General features: G+C 35.0%; 1 long non-coding RNA gene across 1 annotated transcript; it reads left to right on the forward strand.

Moving 5' to 3' along the window:
- The first annotated feature begins 677 nt into the window (after positions 1–677).
- LOC124922698 lies at positions 678–4,046 on the forward strand. The gene is made up of 8 exons (XR_007097855.1): positions 678–1,070; positions 1,280–1,429; positions 1,546–1,565; positions 2,324–2,383; positions 2,629–2,991; positions 3,107–3,322; positions 3,408–3,485; positions 3,833–4,046. It is a non-coding gene; the product is annotated as an uncharacterized LOC124922698 (long non-coding RNA).
- Positions 4,047–18,953: the final 14,907 nt, after the last annotated feature.

An 18,953-nucleotide genomic window follows, 5' to 3' on the forward strand; every position in this document is an offset into this window, starting at 1 on the left:
CCGAAGACTTCTCTATTCTAAAATAAAATGGCCACACCATTTTGACAATAAGGCCTTATTAAAAGCATATAGGTCATGAAAATTCAAATCTCCTTCATCTTTAGGCATTTTCACTTTGTCCGTACTAAAAAGTTGTGAAAACGAAGACTCAAAGGACTCCCATTAAAATTTACACATCAACCTCTCCATTTTCACAGCTACACTTTTAGGAATAACAAATAATGACATCATTTAAGTATATTCCAACACACTTTTGATGAGAACAACACTAATAAAAATTGGATCAACAACGACTAATTTAGCGACGGTAAAATATTTTTGTAGCTAATGATCAATAAAAAATTCACAAACACACTATTTATTCATCATTGGCAACCAAATAAAAATACTGTGGCTATTGACATATTTTTTGAATAATATTAGGAATCAATTAACTAATATTTTCCTGTAGGCCTATTCTTTTTTAATAAATTTTTAACCCATCCTAATGATAAGTTATAATTTTGAAAACAAATATTAAATATCCATTATATAAGCCCAATCAACCCATTTTTTAAATAATAGCCCACTTATATTTCTTTTAACCTAAAAACATTAGGAATGAATATTCAAAGCCTAAATCACTTTGCAAGCCAGTTCTCGTCTCTCCCTCACCTTGCGTGATCAGATTTCTCACTCCAATCCAAGTAGGCAGAATTCATTCTAATCCAAGTATCTATAATGGCGACCATCAAGTCGGTTCCTGTTCTACTACTGTAAGTTCTCTATGTTTTCTTCATTGGTCACTCCTCCGCCACTCCTAAATCTCCACCACCGATGGTTGGCTGTACTAATATAGTCCTCGAAATGGTCGATGGCTTGTCTTACGTCTCCACCGGAAGCACCGATATGAAACCACAAGGAACTTGTTTTTCATGTATCAAAACTGTTTTGTTTTGAAAAACAATGCTCAGTGTATTGCTTCGCTTTCAGAAAGAACGCTCAATTTGGCGTCACTTTGAATGTTACCAAAGCCATGACTCGTCTTAATGCATACCGTCTCTCTCATCCACCTCTCATCATTTGCGATCGTGAGTGCTACTGCTTCCAAACCTCCTTAATTCATTTCTAGATCTCACTTTCAACTTCTGATTTGTTTGTTTGTTTAGTGATCGATCTATCTATCTCTTTAAATTGTTTGTAGTGAGCGTTGACAGTCTTACTCTAGGTATGTTGTTAGATGTTATAATGTAATGAATTAATTGATGATCTTTGTTGAATTGCATTTGTATTTGCGCAGCCTTGCTCCTGATAGTTCTCTTAGACCATCAACATCATCGGTTAGTGTTGGGGCTCCTAGTCCAATTTCAGGGGAAAACGAGACCTTTAGGAGGAGAAAACGAGGGTTCTGCTTCTTCCTCTGGATCATCCCTACTTGCTAGTTAGCAAAGTGAGAATTGTAACAACTGACTCATTCTCCTTAATCCTCATTGCTAGTTAGAAATTATTAGTCATTTTTGTTCTGATATAGATCATATGATGATTCTAATACTTTTATATATGCAGGAAGCAAGTGAAAACTCTTGGTAAGTTTTCCTCCTTAAGTTTATTGTGGAGCTTCTTCCAATGGTTCTGGTTCTTTACTGTAGAAAATAGATGGTGCCTTTTCATCTTTCCCTATATTTAGTCTAAGCCTATAAAAAATAAGTGATTAATTACTTAAGCTTCAATAAATCCAGTTCCTTTCAATTAATCTATTATTTTGACATGTTTTACTTCGACTTCTCAAATATCTGAGTTGGAATGATTTGTCCACACCAAGTCAATGTATCCTTGCTTCTTGGGTGTATCCTGTCTTGGGGAATAATGTGGCCTATGATAGGAGACAAAAGAGATGATTGGTATTCTAATAAGAATTCCTACCGTGACATCCAAGGTTATAGACTAGGTAGTTAATATCCTTGCACCTTGTTAATAAATGTGGAGGTTACTTACACATATTTCTTGAGCTTGAATATAGATAATCATGTATATTTAAAGGTATCTGGCCTTCTATTAAATAATTACCTAAGTTTCTAGAAAATAACTTAAATAATCATGTAAAATTTATGCAATATAAATGAATTGCCTATGAATGAATTTTGCTATGTAAAATTTATACATATTCACATACTAACTTACTAACTAACTTCAAATTTACCTATTTTTCATGGTTTCCAATTTTTTTTGTCATTTCTATCCATAATTTCAACATTTAAGTGATCATTTTCTTTTGATTCTGCTGGTTGTGATATATAATCACCACCTCTATATTCACTGTTAGTTTTCAACTGTTTGCATACAGTGGGAGGATAAATGTTACTTGGCTGACCATCCTGGCTTGGTGCTGGTTTCCACTACATAGGTGTGTCAATTTTAATATCTAAGTTGTGTAAGAAACTTTGTTATGATAGTTTTGGTTTTGTGTTCTTCATTTCATTAAATTCTACATGTTTTATATATTTTTGTTTTTTAATCTTTCCGATAATACTGGTATTATTATTAATCTCGGGAGAAATGAAATGTGAGTTTATTTGTATCAAGTTATTCAACTGTTTTGGTATTAAAATATGATCTAAAGAATAATAATTTATTTGAAATTGATTTCAGGTTATGCTAGTTCAATTGGGAAATAATGGGTTGATTTTGGCCAAGAATACAAAAAAGAACGTGTTGATTTCAGGTTCTTCTATTTCAATTGAATTTTACTTTTTTTTTTGTTATATAGTTGTTAATTTGATAATTTTACTATCATCACATTCATTGTTGGATCATTGGATGAGATTGCTAACAAAATTATAGATCGATTGGATTGACATTATTGGATGAGATTGCTAACCATTGCTTATCTTTCTTTCTCACGTGTCTTATTTTGTTCTTCCCTAGTTTAAAGTAATAATGCAGGTGTAATGGCTCCTCAATTCACGCTTTCCCAAGACAATATTGAACTACAATTTTCCACCAATCATTTAGGTTTGTGTCCAACTTGTATTGATTGTAGTTTGTGATTTTGGTTCAATCTAAATCCACATCTGAATGAGAAATCTGCTAGAAAATTTCAGAATGAATCTTATCTTTTTTTGTTTAGGTCATTTCCTATTGACAAATGAGGTGTTGGAGATCATGAAGAAGACAGTTCGTGATAGCCAAAGAGAATGAAGGATTGTTAATGTCTCCTCTAAAGGTCATATGTTAATGTACAAGAATAGATTCCATTTTGATAATCTCTAAATGTCACAGATCGGAGAACATTGATGCATTGGAGACAATAAAAGGATTGTTGGATGCCTTAATTGTGAAGATGGTGAGTTTTCGTTGTTTTGTTATCAAAATTGGGCTGTAGAAAAATAAACTTGATTTAGTGATGATAACATTTTTGCTGTAAACAGAAGATGAGCATAATGTTGTTTAGTTTTGGCTAGTGAAACGAAAGCCACGCGAATTCCCTGTCTACTCGGTACTTTGAGGTGAGTCTTTTATTATTCTTCAAATCATTATTTACTGTAGAAAGTAGTGACCATGGTGATGAATATGATGGGATGATCTTTTTCCAACTTGTATGTCTAAAAGTCCTTTACAGTATTGGTATGTAATTAGTGTTTACACAAAATTAGATTTAAAATGCAGTAGACTCAAAACTCTTTTTAACTTAATTTTATTTGTGTTTTAAATTAGATTGAATTGAGTTTGAATGACTTAATTGTGATTCATATGATTGAACATGATTATGACTATATTGAATAAATTATAGTATTCTATTGATGATAGGGTACTGATGATGTTATCTTCTCATTCATTATTTGATATTTGACAGGTTTTTAGCAAGTGTTTGGGAATTCAACTAATTTGATGACTATGCAGGGAGATTTTTAAGAAATAAATGGAGAGTACATGCTCAAACTTATATTTGATGTATTTTATTTTTATTTTATAAAATTGAGAAATAATGTTTCTATTTTATAGAAATATTATGTAGGTTTGTTTTAGTAATATGAATATTTAGTTTTACTAATAACAAATCTTGTTTCAAGATATTTGAAATTTTTTCATTAATGTTAAATTTAGTAAATTATAAAATAAATTAGTAATTGTTTTAAATTAATGTAACTACTCTTTAGCGACAGTATATAATTCCCTTAGCCACTTCTTTAGCAACAGTATTCTTTTACTGTAGTCAACCAATAGCGACAGTATATGCAGTATATGCTCCTGTAGCCTCATTTTTAGCTACAGAAGCAATAGCGTCGGTTGGCGACATGTATGATTACTGTGGCTATTAACCTTTAGTGACAGTACATTGAGCAATAGCGACAATATTTCCTGTCGCTGTTGTTCTGTTTTTTACTAGTGCAATATGATCTCCCTAAGAGATCATCTTGTTTTACAAGATAAAGAGTTTTTTCCATCTTAGAGATAATCAGATCCCAAGAGACTTTAAAACGAGTTTTTGCACCCATTATGAAAAACATCTAATGACAAACCTAAAATATCCACCAAACAAGATTTTCTGCTAACGAGCATAGATTCAGAGAAGAATATTTCAGACTGGCTAAGATTAACACATTTTCAAACCCTTAATAAATAATGCATTACTGACTAATTAAGGTATAAATAATGCAGTTCAATAATTAGTTAATAATGCAAAATAATATAATATTTTGTCGGAGCGATGATCAACATAAATATAAAAATCACCTAGTTACTAGTTACTCCTACACTTGAAATATATTTCAACCAAACATGGAATCTTCTGTTTACAACCCCTATTACAAGATCAATTTCATGTTTCAATAACAAAGAAAGATATTTAACTATAAATTATTAAATACTCATTTCAATAACAAAGAAAATATATATCTGTAATCCAAGAAAACAATGCCATGAATGACTTTCTTTCTTTGTTTTTGTAAATTCCCACTTTTAATGAATAATAGTAGAATCCCGCCAAATGAATTACAAATCATGAAAACATCTTCTTGTCAAGACTTTTGTTCTGAAATTGACTTAAGGCTTGACTAAATAGAGGATTTTAAGGTTTTCTTTTGAGATGTATCATTGGAGGAGCTAAAAAGAAATAACACCATATGCCATGTTCCTAAGATATAGTAAGGAAACATAACCGCTCATTCTAATAGTTAAAAATTTTGTTGGATAAATTTTAACACATGCACAAGAATGGAAAGGTTCATAAATGTTCACTGTTGAGTTAATTTTAGGTCTTAATTTAAACTTGATGTCTTACCAGTATCAATTTTAAATGCAAAAATTAAGAAAAACAATGTAAGAATTTAAAAGCCACAAAGATCAAAAAATGCTTATCCCGTGTAAGCTCCTTTTTTTCTGATTGAAGCAAAAATATACCAGTTTATGTTAGAAAATGGACAAATATAGAATAAATGATCAAGAGTTTCTTTATCCTGTTCACAAAGGGGTATGTTTCATCTTCAATGTCTTTGATCCAAAGTATAAATTTGTGCCTAAGGGCCGCTGATTTGGACCAATCAAGTTTGTCCCAGTTGGCTTTCAGGCTATCATTCTAATTTTGTATGTGTCCCAGATATATAGAGCATTACATTTTCCATTGCTGTTTATCCTCTTTCCTAAAATTCAAGTCTAAGGCTTTTTGAAGAATGATTTATTCTTATGTAGTCTTTTTGAGCTCATATTCCACTACCCTGACCAAATATCCTCCATTGTAGCATTTTTAAATTCAAGTTTATAGGTTTAATTCGTTAAACAGATTAGTGCTATGGATAATAGGTCTAGTTTTTGTTGGGCCTTATGGGTCCAGCCTTAGGCAATATAAAAACCAAATAAACCCTAATTTTGTTTCTCTCTCTACCACAATTTTCAGTGAGAGTTCTGTGAAGAGATCAAGAGAAACAGAGTGAAGAAAATACACAGGAAGAAGAAGAGAAGAAGATATAGAGGAAGAAGAAGAGAAGAAGAACAGAGTATCACCTTCTTTGTCTTGATTACCCTCATGTTCATTTCTCTCTTATTTGTAAAGGGAATTTCATGTTTTCTCAAACCTAAATTTGTTTGGGTTTGAATGAAATTAATTTCTCTGTATGTATACCTCAACTTTAGGTTTAAAGTTGAGAAGAACAATTGTATCGGTTTCTTATTGATTAGTGAAATCTGTTGGTTTTGGCCCGTGGTTTTTTACCCTCCGTGTTGAGAGAGTTTTCCACGTAAATCTGGTGTTCTTTATTACTTTGCTGATCTGCTAGTATGATTTGGTTTATTTATGAAATTAATCAGATCAATTGATTTCAATAGGAAAGTATTATTCAAGTTGAAATTCCTAACAAGTGGTATCAAAGCTATTAGGTTTACATTCTATTGAAGAGTGCTTTTCTCAGGTTCAGATGGAAGGCAGTAGCACTATGATCAGGCTGACAAACAATAACTGGCAGATTTGGAAATCCAAAATGGAGGACATCCTTTATTGTAAGGATCTGTATGAGCCAGTTGAAGGAGGTAGTGCAAAGCCAAAAGAGATGGCTGAAGTTGATTGGATAAAACTGAACCGGAAAGCAGTCGGCACAATCAGACAATGGCTTGATGATAGTGTTTATCACCATGTAGCAAGTGAGAAAAGTGCTCATGAGCTATGGAAGAAGCTAGAGTCATTGTATGAGCAGAAAACGGCAGGTAACAAAGCGTTTCTAATCCGAAAGTTGGTAAATCTGAAATTCAGAGAAGGCACAGGTGTTGCTAAGCATTTAAACGAGTTCCAGAGCTTGATTAATCAAATATCAGTGATGGAGATGACCTTAGAAGATGAGCTACAAGCCTTATTGCTATTGGGATCATTTCCTGACAGTTGGGAGACATTGGTTGTGACAGTTATTAATGCAGCTCCGAATGGTATGCTTACTATGAGTATAGTTACTAGCAGCTTTTTCAATGAGGAGACAAGAAGGAAGTCAACTAATACAAATAGTGCACAGGCACTAGTCACATAGAACAGGGGAAGAGCTGAACACCGACAACAATCAAGAGGCCATAGCAAGTCAAGAGGCAGATCAAAATCTAAGGGAAGAGAATGTTATCATTGTGGTAAAGAAGGTCAAATGAAGAAAAATTGTAGAGCTTGGAAAAGACTACAGAATGAAGGCAAAAATCAGAAAAAAGATGATGAAAACAGAAATACTACAGCCACAGTAACTGCAGAGGATGTAGTTATTCTTTCTTGTGAAAAGGAACAATATCTACATGTAGAAGATCACCAAGGAGTTGAGTGGATAGTTGATACAGGTGTTTGCTATCATGTTACACCGAATAAAGAGTTCTTCACCACGTACAAGGCTGGAGATCTTGGTACAGTGAAGATGGGTAATACTAGTCACTCAAGCATTGTGGGTGTTGGTGACATTTATTTGCAGACAGAATAGGGGCATCGGTTAACACTAAAAGATGTGCGGCATATTCATGATTTGCGTCTAAATTTGATATCAGGTGATGCATTGGACAAAGATGGATTCAAGCATTATCTTGGTGGTGGTGAATGGAAACTCAGCAAAGGATCAATGATTGTAGCAAAAGGGAAGTCGTGGCACTCATTGTACAGAACACATGTGAACGTACTCAAAGATGATCTGAATGCAGTACAAGCTGAAAGCTCTCTAAATCTGTGGCATCAACGCCTTGGCCACATGAGTAAGAAAGGGCTGCGAATTCTGGTCAGGAAGCTGCACATCCCCTCAACCAAAGATGAGGTTCTAGATCTATGCGACTACTGCCCATTTGGTAAGCAACATCGAGTCTCTTTTAGTCAGACATCAGAAAGAAAACATAATGTGTTAGACTTGATTTATTCTGATGTGTGTGGTCTTTTTGAAGTGGAGTCATTGAGTGGAAATCGATATTTTTTAACATTTATTGATGATGCGTCTAGAAAGGTGTGGGTTTATTTTATGAGAACAAAAGACCAGGTATTCAATTACTTTCAAGAGTTCCATGTCATGGTAGAAAGAGAGACAGACAGTAAGCTGAAATGTCTTCGCTCTGATAACGGGGGAGAGTATACCTCCAAGGAATTTAAAGCATACTGTACCAAATATGGTATTCGACATGAGAAGACAGTGCCTGGAACTCCGCAGCACAATGGTGTGGCTGAGAGAATGAATCGCACCATTGTAGAAAAGGTGAGATGCATGCTGAAGATGGCAAAGTTGTCAAAAGAGTTTTGGGGAGAAGTAGTTCGCACAGCCTGCTATCTCATAAACAGGTCGCCATCTGTTCCTTTGAAATTCGAGATACCAGAAACAGTATGGTCTAAGAAGAATGTTTCATACTCACATCTAAGGGTTTTTGGATGCAAAGCATATGTGCATATTCCAAAGGAACAAAGATCCAAGTTGGATGATAAAGCAACTCCATGTATTTTCCTTGGATATGGAAATGAAGAATTTGGGTACAGGTTATGGGACTTAGAAAAGAAGAGAATTGTCAGGTGCAGAGATGTTGTGTTCTTTGAAGGTCAGACAGGGATAAGTCCAGAAATCAACGTGAATTCAGAGAGGGTTGATGAGTTCATAGAACTCATACCAGTTCCTTCATATGTACAGTTAGCAGTAACAAATGAAGATGAACATGATGAAGAAGTTGCTGAAGAAACCTCTGACATGAATGGTAGCAATGATGATGATATTGTTAATGATGCTTCTATGCAGGAGGAGCAACATCATCAAGTGGAGCCAGAAGAGCCCCAAGTAAGAAGATCAGAAAGAGAGCACAAACCTTCTAAAAGATACCCTTCTTCAGAGTATATCCTGTTGACAGAAAAAGGAGAGCCAGAAAGTTTTCAGGAGGCACAAGCTCACAAAGACAAAGTTAAGTGGCAGGATGCAATGAAAGACGAGATGAAGTCATTGCAAGAAAATGACACATATGAGCTTGTGGAGCTTCCTAAGGGCAGAAAGGCCTTGAGAAATAAATGGGTGTTCAAGCTAAAGAGAGATGAAAATGGAGAATTTATGAAGTACAAAGCCCGACTGGTTGTAAAGGATTTTGGACAGAAACAGGGCATCGACTTTGAGGAAATTTTTTCACCGGTGGTAAAGATGACTTCCATTCGTGCAGTGTTAGGTCTAGTATTTGGCCTAGATCTTTAACTTGAACAACTTGATGTAAAAATTGCATTCCTTCATGGTAACCTTGAAGAAGAGATCTATATGGTGCAACCAGAGGGATTTGAAGTGAAAGAAAAAAAGAACATGGTTTGCAAATTGAAGAAGAGTCTATATGATTTGAAACAAGCCCCGAGACAGTGGTACAAGAAATTTGACTCCTTTATGATGAGTCATGGGTACCAGAAAACCAAGGCAGATCCATGTGTTTTCTTCAAAAGATTTCCTAATGGAAAATTTATAATCCTTTTAATTTATGTTGATCATATGTTTATTGCAGGATAGGATGCTTTGTTTATAGCTATGTTGAAGAAAGAGATGTCCAAGACATTTGGACTGAAAGACATGGGTCAAGCACGCCAGATATTGGGCATGAAGATTACCCGTGACAGAAAGGCTAAGAGACTTTGGTTGTCACAAGAGAAGTACATTGAAAGGGTGCTTGAAAGATTCAACATGCAAGGAGCAAAGAAAGTAATTTGTCCACTTCCTAGCCATTTGAAATTGAGCAAGAAGTTGTGTCCATCAACAGAAAAAGAAAAGGATGAAATGTCAAGTGTGCCATACTCCTAAGCTGTATGGAGTTTGATATATGCAATGGTTTGCACTAGGCCAGATATAGCTTATGCAGTCGGTGTGGTAAGCAGATTCCTTTCTAATCCAGGAAAACAACATTAGGAAGCAGTGAAATGGATTCTTAGATATCTAAGAGGCACTTCCAATTTGTGTTTGAGTTTTGGAAATGGTGAACATGTGCTAGAAGGTTACACTGATTCTGATATGACTGGAGATCTGGATCACAGAAAATACACTTCAGGTTATGTGTTTACTTTTGCAGGGGGAGCCGTGTCATGGCAATCCAAATTGCAGAAATGTGTGGCTTTGTCAACCACAGAAGCAGAATACATTGCAACCATTGAAGCTGGTAAAGAGCTATTGTGGTTGATTAGATTTCTCTTGGAGCTTGGTATGCAACAAGAAGATGCAGTTGTTTTCTGTGATAGCCAAAGTGCTATAGATTTGAGCAAGAATGCTACATATCATTCCAGAACTAAGCATAAGAGATGTGAGATTTCATTGGTTAAGAGATGCAATAGAAAACTAGCAGATGAAGCTGAAGAAAACTTACACTGATAAGAATCCATCAGACATGTTTACGAAGATAGTTCCAAAAGACAAATTTGAGCTTTGTTGTCGGCTTGTCGGCGTGAATACCAAGTGATGACTTGAAGATCGGTGTGCCTCTCTCTGTGGGCTGGAGGGGGAGATTATTGGGCCTTATGGGTCCAGCCCAATTAGGCAATATAAAAATCAAATAAACCCTAATTTTGTTTCTCTCTCTACCACAATTTTCAGTGAGAGTTCTGTGAAGAGATCAAGAGAAACAAAGTGAAGAAAATACAGAGGAAGAAGAAGAGAAGAAGATATAGAGGAAGAAGAAGAGAAGGAGAACAGAGTATCACCTTCTTTGTCTTGATTACCCTCAGGTTCATGTCTCTCTTACTTGTAAAGGGAATTTCATGTTTTCTCAAACCTAAATTTGTTTGAGTTTGAATGAAATTAGTTTCTCTGTATGTATACCTCAACTTTAGGTTTAAAGTTGAGAATAACAATTGTATCGGTTTCTTACTGATTAGTGAAATCTGTTGGTTTTGCCCCGTGGTTTTTTACCCTCCGTGTGGAGAGGGTTTTCTACGTAAATCTGGTGTTCTTTATTACTTTGCTGATCTGCTAGTATGATTTGGTTGACTTGTGAAATTAATCAGATCAATTGATTTCAATAGGAAAGTATTATTCAACTTGAAATTCCTAACAGTTTCAAGCCAGTGGTCTAACTAGAAGCGCGCGTCCTTCCCATTGCCACTTTGGTATCTGATGAGCTTCCAACAATCATTTCTTAACTCAATAATCTTCCTAATAGAACATGTAACATTGGGTTGGAAACATTTGAATTTCCAAAAGTTCCGACCTTGAATGAATATATACATGTTTGATGTGAACTTTAGAAGAAACAAAAAACAGAGGATACCTCTTGTCTGCAATAAATAATCTTTGGTAATGCAATATTTTTCTGTAATTGGAAGAGATCTTGTCAACACATCCAACTAAAAGTAGCAGAATTACAAGAATTACATCTTGTAGGTGTAGATATTGTTTCAAATCTCAAATAAAACACTCACAAATCATATGATCATGTCACATATTTATTCAATCAGTTATTTGGAATCCTCGGGGGTGGGCTGTTAGAAAGACCAAGGTACACAAATAGATTATGAAACCTCTTCATGGCTAGAATATAATAAGACATCCATTATGTTATCCAAATCACAAATTCCATTTATGTGTCCTAATAACTTATACCCTTTTATTGAATCATGTTTCAATTATTTTATATACCATGTTTCATTTTACATTAACATGTAAGTCCATATATGTACACTTGATGGGATAATCTTCCATTGTAAACATATATTATATCGTGTAAGGTCTGCATATATTATCGAAATGGATCGTATCAATTTCAAATAAGGGAATAAGCGTTTCATCACATTAATGTTGGATGGATGTTCCATTCTCATTTGCATACTATATATTACAACAAATATATAGATATATTTAGGGGTAAACAAATGGATAAAACCAATCCGTTTTGTTCGATCTATATAATTTAAACTAAGTTTATCCAATCAGTAATCCAAACCATTTTACTAATTAATACGGATCAGATACGGATTGGATTGAAAATGGTTTGGATAATCCAAACTAAAAAATATTTATATATATCAGCTTTAAATTAGTCAACAATTTTTTTTTTAATTTTTTTTTAATTTTTTTTTTAAAATTTGAATTTTATATTATTATTAAATTTGAATCTGAAAAAAACAATAATAATAATAATAATAAAATAAAAATAAATATCGTTGTTAAGTGAGGATAAGTAAAATATATATAATATTGAGATTAAATTTAATTTAAAGAAAATTAATTAAAAAATATATTTTTATTTAGATAGTTTGGATAATTTGGATAATCATAATCCAATCCGATTCAATTCAATCCAATCTCAATCCGATCCGATCTCAGTCCAATCCGAAATATCCAATCCGAATTAGTATTTAGAATTCGGATTGGATTGGATTTCGGATTAAACCACCCAATGCTCACCCCTATATATATTATTACATACATTAATTTATTGGGACTTCAAGTACATACAAATTGTCTATCATCATTCCTTTAGCTATCCAGCCATTTCGGCCCCCATGTAAATTCCTGCAAGATATATAATTAAAATAACATAATTTCATATCTTTAATTGTTATCAAGTTTTACGCATAAAATGTTCATTTAGCTCGGTGGTAAAGAATAAGTTTTAGACATTATATTATGTGTGGTTGAAGAGATAAACCTATTATATTATGTCTGGTTGTTTTGGTAAAGTCTGCAAACATATTATATTATTTCTCAAAAACACATTATCAATATCATCAATACGTAAATGTTAGTATTAAAAAGAGAAATATTATTTGATATTCTAAAACATCAATAACAACAACATAATAAGACAGTAATGTTACTTGATCAATTAAGATAATAGCTAAGGTAATTTGAGGCACTACACCAAGAATAACTTAAAAAGTAAACAGGTCAGGGTTTTAAATTCCGGGTTGACAGGTCAGGGTTTTCTTTTATGAAAACGGGTTAGAGTATAAATATTTTTTTGGGTATTTTTCTCATAACAGAGCAAAGTTGAGAGAGAGTGAATTACAGATCTAGGGTTTTCTGGTTTTCTTCTTCTTCTTGTTCTTTGGTTGATCTAGAGAGAAAGATTGAGGGAGTCTTTGATTGTGGAGTAGTCCAATCATTCCTAGTGTAATCACTTCTTTCATTTGAGAGCAGGGCATGTAAGTTTCTACTATTGACATTTCTTTGAGTTAGTGAAACTTATCCCTCCCGTGGACGTATGTCGATTTTGACCGAACCACGTATATTGTGTTGTCGTTTATTGCTTTGTGCTATTTCAGTCTTCGTAATCTGTTTGTCGTCATAGACGATTTGGAAACTGATTTGTTACAGGTTTAATTTCGAAGAAGATCCATAGTTTTGCTGTTGCAAAACCCAACAGTGGTATTAGAGCAGTATTGATTGGTTATCTATTTTAACATTGGAGCAGAGTGCTCTGCTGGTTATTTGGTGAAATTCATAGAAGAGATCAACTGGTTTCTTTGCTGGGATTTTTGTCAGTTGTTAAGGCAGTAGTAATGGGGAAATCTAGACCTGATATGGTGAGTCTGAATGGTACAAACTACAGGCAATGGAAACTAATAATTAGTGATCTGTTAGTTTCAGATGATTTGAATGAAGCAATTGAAAATGAGGGTGTTAGACCTGAGACTACAAAAGAGACTGATTGGAAAAAGATAGATAGAAAGGCCTTCAGCTTTATTCGTTCCTGGGTTGGTGTAAATGTTGTGCACCATGTTGAGAATGAGACTACGGCGTATGGTGTGTGGAGCAAACTTGAAGCTCTCTATGCTGGGAGGTCAGTAGGGAATAAAGCAGCACTGGTACGAAGGCTGGTGAATCTGAAGTACATTGATAATAAATCAATTGCTGAGCACTTGAATGAATTTCAAAATATTTTGAATCAACTGAGTAGTATGAAGATAAACTTTGATGATGAGGTGCAAGCACTTTTAATCCTTGGATCTTTGCCTGCAAGTTGGGAGACACTTATTATCACTCTCAGCAACTCAGCACCAAATGGTAAAGTCAACATGACATTTGTCACCAGTTCCTTACTTGATGAGGAGAATCGAAAGGGGGATAAATCATTTAAGTCTATATGTTGGTGGCTGATAGAGAAAGATCAAAGGATAATAGAAGTGATTCGAGTAGGGGCAAGTCTAGAAGCAAGTCTAGAGCTCCAAAGAAGGATGGTGCTTGCCATTATTGTGGTAAAATGGGTCACTGGAAAAACGAGTGCTGGAAATTTAAAAATGATAAAGTGAAGGGTACAGTGAAGCCTAGAGAAAAGAAAGAACAGAGTGCAGATACATCTACTTATGCTTCAGATGGTGAACTGACATATGCTTCTAACTGTCAAGACTCTTGTCTTAGCACATCTTTAAATGAAACAGCATGGATTGTTGACACAGGTGTCTCATTTCATATTACTCCACAAAAAGGTTACTTTCAGTCCTACAAAGCTGGTGATTATGGTGAGGTTCGCTTGGGTAACAGTGGTGTGTCCAAGATAGTTGGTCTTGGTGATGTTAGAATCGAGACAAACATGGGCTGTTTCCTGACATTGAGAGATGTAAGACATGTTCCTGATTTAAGAATGAATTTATTTTAGCAGGTAAGCTCGATGATGGAGGCTACCATAATGTTTTCAGTGGCAGAGCATGGAAGCTAAGAAGGGGTTCATTGGTTGTTGTACGAGGTAATAAATGTTGTTCCTTATACAAGACAAATTTGAAAATTATCTATGATGCAGCATATTCTGTTTTGATGGAGTCATCCTCTGAGTTGTGGCACAAGAGACTAGGTCACATTAGTGAAAAGGGGCTGAATGTTTTGATCAAGAGGAATGAGTTTCTGAATCTCAAGGATGCTCATCTTGAAAATTGTGAGCATTGCTTGAAGGGTAAGTAGAACAGAGTCTCTTTCAGTAAGTCAAAAGTTGAACTGAAAAAGAATGTCCTTGAACTGGTCCATATAGATGTTTGTGGTCCTATGAAGATTAAATCCATAGGCGGTGCTTCCTATTTTGTAACCTTCATAGACGATGCATCTAGGAAGGTTTGGGCCTATGCTATAAAGTCCAAGGATGAGATTGTAGGAAGGTTTGAGGTCTTTCACAAGCTGGTTGAAAGAGAGACGGGAAGTAAACTAATGAGGGTGCGGTCAGATAACGAGGGAGAGTACATAGGCTCATTTGATGATTATTGCAAAGAGCAGGGTATTCGACATGAACAGACTGTGCCCAAGACTCCACAATAAAATGGTGTGACAGAAAGGATGAACAAAACAATACTGGAACGAATGAGGAGTATGCTCTCTCATGCCAAGTTGGCTAAGCATTTCTAGGCTGAAGCCATGAGCACTACAGTATATGTGATCAACCGTTCTCCCTCCAAACCATTGAATAATAAGTGTGCATAAAGCGTCTGGTCAGGTAAAAATGTTAATTATGACTATTTACGTGTTTTTGGTTGCAGAGCTTTTGTGCATGTTCTAAAAGATGAGAGGTCTAAGCTAGATGCAAAAACCAGACAATGCATATTTTTGGGGTATGGTGATGAAAAGTGGGGATACATGTGTTATGACCCAGTTGATAAGAAGGTTTTGAGAAGCCGAGCTGGGTATTTATTGAAGATCAGACTATTGAAAATTTTGAAGATGGTGAAAAGTTTGATGCATACATACGTGACCTTTCTAGTCTTGAGTTGTCTCATGATGTTGAGGAGACAAGGCCACATGTAGCTTCAGACTCAGATAGTGATGATGATGTTCCTCAAGGTCAAGCTATAGGCCATGGAAATGATACAACAACTGATCTTGGTGATAATGTTGAGGCTGATTTTGAAGTTCAACAAGAAGATGGAAATCAACAAAATCAACAAACAAAGGTACTTAGGAGGTCTACTAGGGAGAAAAGATCAAGTTCTAAGTACCCTGCTAAAGAGTATGTCCTTCTAACTAATTGTGGGGATCCTATATGCTATAAGGAGGCTCTTGAGGATGCTCATAAGAAAGAATGGCTAACTGCAATGGATGAAGAGATGAAGTCATTGTTGAAAAATGGCACATATGATCTAGTTGAAAGACCAGAGAATAGAAAAGTATTACAAAATAAATGGGTGTACAAGATCAAGAAAGAAGGTGATGATAATAAGACAAGATACAAGGCTAGGCTGGTTGTCAAAGGTTTGGCCAGAGACATGGAATCGATTATGATGAGATTTTCTCACCGGTAGTGAAGATGACTTCTATCCGGGTGGTGTTAAGTATAGCTGCTTGTATGGATCTTGAGGTTGAACAGCTTGATGTCAAGACTTCATTTCTCCATGGTAATTTGGATTAAAATGTTTATATGGAACAACCTGAAGGTTACAATAAGAAAGGTGAGGAAAGCAAGGTGTGCAAACTTGTCAAAAGTCTATACGGTTTGAAGCAAGCACCAAGGCAGTGGTATCTTAAGTTTGAGTCATTCATGACAATCCATGGGTACATGAAGACGTCTACAGATCACTGTGTTTTTGTGCAAAAGTTTGCTTCTAATAATTTTATTATACTTCTCATATATGTTGATGACATGCTGATTGTTGGGAGAGACAAGCTCAAGATTGCCAAGTTGAAAAAGGATTTGGCTAAGTATTTTGAGATGAAAGACTTGGGTCAAGCAAGAAAAATTCTTGGAATGCAGGTCATTCGTGATCGGGTGAAGAAAAGGCTATGGTTGTCTCAAGAGAGATATATTGAGAAGATTCTAAATCGATTCTGTATGGACAAGGCAAAGCCAGCTGCTTGTCCATTGGCTACACACTTGAAAATAAATAAGACAATGTCTCCCAAGGATGAAGAGGAAAGACAAGAAATGTGCAGTGTTCCATATGCTTCAGCAATAGGCAGTCTGATGTATGCAATGGTCTGTACAAGACCAGATATAGCTTATGCGGTTGGAGTACTTAGTCGTTTCCTTTCAAATCCTAGTAAGATACACTGGGAAGCGGTTAAGTGGCTAATGAGATATCTTCGAGGGACTTCCAAATACGCTTTGTGTTATGGTACTGGAAAACCACATGTTGAAGGGTTTTCTGATTCAGATATGAGTGGTGATATTGACACTATGAGATCAGGGAATTTGTTTACCTTTGGAGGAGGAGCTGTATCATGGCAGTCTCATCTACAGAAATGTGTTGCTTTGTCTACTACAGAAGCTGAATATATTGACATTATTGAATGTTGTAAGGAAATGAGATGGTTGAAAGAATTGTTGAAAGAAATAAGCATTGCACAAGACAGGTTTGTGGTGTTTAGTGACTCACAAAGTGTTATACATGTGAGCAAGAATCCAAGTTTCTATTCACGTTCAAAACACATCCAAAGAAGGTACCATTGGATCCGTGAAGTGCTTGAGAAGGAGTTATACTTGGAGAAAGTGCATACAGATGAGAACGGGTCAGATATGATGACAAAGGGTTTGCCAAGAGGCAAGCATGAGATATGTTGTGCCAAAGTCGGAATGGTTCTGGAAGAAGCGTCACGATGATGAATGTTTATAGCAACATTCTCCCATGACTCGGAAGGGGGAGAATTGTTGAGGTGTTCCTTGCCATTGCGGGCGGGTTTTAAATTCCGGATAAACGGGTCAGGGTTTTCTTTCATGAAAACGGGTTAGAGTATAAATACTTTTTTGAGGTATTTTTCTCATAACAGAGCAAAGTTGAGAGAGAGTGAATTACAGATCTAGGGTTTTCTGGTTTTCTTCTTGTTCTTTGGCTGATTCAAAGAGAAAGATTGAGGGAGTCTTTGATTGTGGAGTAGTCCAATCATTCCTAGTGTAATCACTTCTTTCATTTGAGAGCAGGGCATTTAAGTTTCTACTATTGACATTTCTTTGATTTAGTGAAACTTATCCCTCCCGTGGATGTAGGTCGATTTTGACCGAACCACGTATATTGTGTTGTCGTTTATTGCTTTGTGCTATTTCAGTCTTCGTAATCTGTTTGTCGTCATAGACGATTTGGAAACTGATTTGTTACATGTTTAATTTCGAAGAAAATTCATAGTTTTGTTGTTGCAAAACCCAACACCTTTAGTATTAGCGCCAGTTATAGCTAACTATGCTCCGGTAAATCTATTATATTATCACTTTTTCTGTATGTCGCTTTTGGAAATCAATTATTGGAGGAACGAAGATTTATGTTGTCCTAACTTCCAACTATATTACATTCAAAAGTAAGATTAAGAATAAAACGCTTTGCAAATAGATCCAACACCATCAGCTACAAGCATCGTTAACTGCAATTCCGATGACAATCTATTGGCTCTTCCTATTTAAAATCCTAAGAAGTTAGTCTCTCTAGTTTAATGTAGTATGAAGTTACAAACCGGAAAATCATCATTTCCCTTTGAATAGTTCCTTCATGATCATTTCATTCCTTTTGATTCCGTGCCTTTCAGAACATAAGCAGAGGAAATAAAATATTTGGGACTAATAACCGTTATCAAGAACACCACTATATAATCTAGACGGGGAGGTTTGATCTTGAAGCATATATAGATGCTGCATTGCTGAAATGTTGAGATACCCTGTTCTAAACATTAGAAATAATCTATTATTTTCTGAAACATGAATTGGCTTCTACAATTATAATGCCTTTGATTATGAAGGCAATAGGAATAATATTGGATGCCTAATTGAATACATATGTTGCTATTTAAGTCTTGAATGTCTACTGACTTTGACAAATAGACTTGAAGATTATGTATTTTTAATTAAAGTGAACTAGCTATTTATGAAGATTATGTATTTTTAATTTTTATCTGCATGCAGGTGATAGAAATGTATAAGAATGAATGGAAATATCTATAGGATAGGATTTGCTGATTCAGAAAATTTCTTAGTTAACCCACAAATTGAAAAAGACTAATATTTTACTACCCTGTTTTAGGAAGATAATAGAGAACATGAGAACATACTTCCCAAAATCTTCTCATTCTTCGTCATCCATGTTCTCTATTGGTTCTTCTTCTTTGTATGTCTACAAATTAATAATAATGTAGTAG

Source organism: Impatiens glandulifera, chromosome 1, assembly GCF_907164915.1.
Source record: "Impatiens glandulifera chromosome 1, dImpGla2.1, whole genome shotgun sequence".
Lineage (NCBI taxonomy): Eukaryota > Viridiplantae > Streptophyta > Magnoliopsida > Ericales > Balsaminaceae > Impatiens > Impatiens glandulifera.